The following is a 2,663-nucleotide window of genomic DNA, read 5'->3' as shown; positions in this document are numbered from 1 at the left end:
TTGGGATAATTATGATCCTAACAGAACTTCAGATTCTAAAGCATTTGTTGCTCAAACTTTTGAAGATTCAACTGCTGAAGATGAAATGGCGTGTGCTTATTACAAATCTCAGCAATACAGTCCTAAAAAGAAAGAAGAAGAACCAGTTTCAACAGAAGAGGCTTCAGAAAAAGCGCCAATCTTTGATCACTCGTCAGATGAAGAGAGTGATAATGACAGTGAAGAAATTCGAAAGCTTGAATATTATAAAAAAGAATTTTCACCTGATAGGTATAATTTGTATTTTGCAGGTAAAATGGAAGAGATCAAAGAAAGACACGCTATGAAAAAGAAGAATCATAAGGCAACAACTGTTAAAGAAAAGGTCAAACCTGAAGAAAATGTTCATGCAACAAAGAAGCAGGTTAAAGAAATTCTAGCTATCATGGTTGAGAAAGAAGCAGATGCTGAAAAGATACCGGAGAAGTGTGAAAATTGTGATACTGTGAAAAGGCACAACAACAAATTGATTCATAACATGAACAAACTGAAAGAATCTTATGATGTTTTAAACAAAGCTATGAATCAATATAGCAAGTCAAGCAATGAACAAGAGATAGCTATGAAGACACTCAATAGAGCGTTCATGACGAAGCAAAAAATCATCAATCAGTACATTGAGAAATGTGCTGAACTTGAACAAAAATTGGAAACTCATAGGATAGAAACTGAGAGGGTAAACAGGTTATTGAAACGTTACTCGTGTACTTCTTACGTGATTGACAGGATTTACCCTACAGTTGAAGGCATGGAAGCGTTTGAAGAGAAGAAACCTGAAGTAAAGAATACTGGTACGAAACATAGTACCAATTATACAAGGTGTCCACCTCCGCTTGAAGAAGGATATTCTCCACGAAATCCTAATTCAGAAAGAGTCAAAAAGGCAACCAATTTAAAGTGGGAATCTGAACCTTCAGATGGATTGCCAGATAATATTGACATCACATTCACTGCATCTGACACTGATCATGAGTCCAAGTTAATAAAGAAAGTGGTCGATCAGGTGTTAGATAAAGATGAAACCGAGGAGTCAAAGTCAAAGTCTGATACTCCAAGTCCAACAGTTGAAAATAATTTGAATGACGAAATATTCAAAGTAGCATATACTTTGAATGATTCCGACAAATTATATTTTGATGAAGAATTTCCAATAAGAAGTGTTAAAACTGAAATGATTAACAAGGTTTTCAAATTAACAGAAATTAATATTTCTGAAATAAAAGATGTAAATCTTACTGAAAAACCTAAAAAATACACTTCAAGAGTTCAACAAAGATTAAACAAGAAAAAAGGTTACAGTTCTGGTTCTGGTTATCAAAAGAAACCAAACCATAACAGTAATTTCAAAAAGAAAGGTTTAGGTTTTATTCCACCTAAAAATCATAAAAATGAGAAAATGTATAAACCAAAAACTAAATTTGTTTCAGGAACATCTTCTGAAGAAGAAAAAGAGAATTTGTTCAGAAAGCAGACGAACAAAGAATTCCTTGCCAAGAAGCAAGTGGGAATGAAGAATGATGTTGCTCAGAAGAAGGAAATGAGAACCTGTTATCAATGCAAAAAAGTTGGGCACATCACATGGAACTGTCCGATGGCAACCAACATACAACAGGAAGTTCCTTCTAAACTCAAAGAAAAAGTTGTTGATAAAACTGAACCACCAACTGAAAAATTCAAAGTGTTTAAAAATTCTACATTTGAAGTTGGTGAGAGTTCAAAACGTTTTTACAAAAGAAAAGTGAATCTGAACAACCACAAGTGGGTTGTTAAGAAATCAGAGACATTTTCTGGCAATGAATCTGACTCGTCAAAGTCAGAGGAGCCACATGTTGAGCTAAAAAGTGACAATTCCGTTCCAACAATGGATGATACAAATTTTCCACCATTGTCAAACGGAAACTTGAAGCAAAAAATTGGCAAAGTTGAGATTTCAAATCAATTCTTTTCTGAAAAGAAAGAATTTGATGTTGATAAAGCCTTTAACCCTAAAGTTCTAGATATTTTTGGAGAAATGATTGACGGGAAGGTCAAAGGGGTAAAGGAATTCTATGAGAAGAATAAGAAAGGCAAGAAACCGAGTGATGATGACTCGGAATCACCCAAGGACTGTCAGGCTTGGGTGAATCTCTTTAACTGAAAATCCAGACTTGTCGGAACTCCCAGGTTGGTAATTGGGAGTAGGAATCGGCATATTTCTTGAGAAATTCACAACTGTGATATTTTGTCTTACAAGTAGTATTGTTGATAAGAACCTACAAGTGGTATTATTCTTGAAAAATGATTGTGTGAAAAACCTACAAGTGATTGTTTTTACAAGTGGTTAATTACGGTTATTAAATTGAACTTGATTTAACTTTCATTCAAGTGATTAAAGAAAAGGAAAAATGAACTTACAAGTGGTTCAAAGAACAAAATGATGAATTAAACCCAATGATGTGTGAAATCAACAAAAATAATTTTCCAGAAAAACCATTTGATTAAAACAAACTTAAGTGTTTTGAAATCATAATGGGAAAATAGTTTGTTGTTAGGGGGAGTTCTGATAAAATTGAGAATTGAAGCAATTCACATCATACAAATAAAATGACAAACTGATAAAAAAATTGAAACATATTTTTCAAAAT

Source organism: Helianthus annuus, chromosome 7 (assembly GCF_002127325.2).
Source record: "Helianthus annuus cultivar XRQ/B chromosome 7, HanXRQr2.0-SUNRISE, whole genome shotgun sequence".
Classification (NCBI taxonomy): domain Eukaryota; kingdom Viridiplantae; phylum Streptophyta; class Magnoliopsida; order Asterales; family Asteraceae; genus Helianthus; species Helianthus annuus.
Note: the sequence above shows the minus strand (reverse complement) of the source record.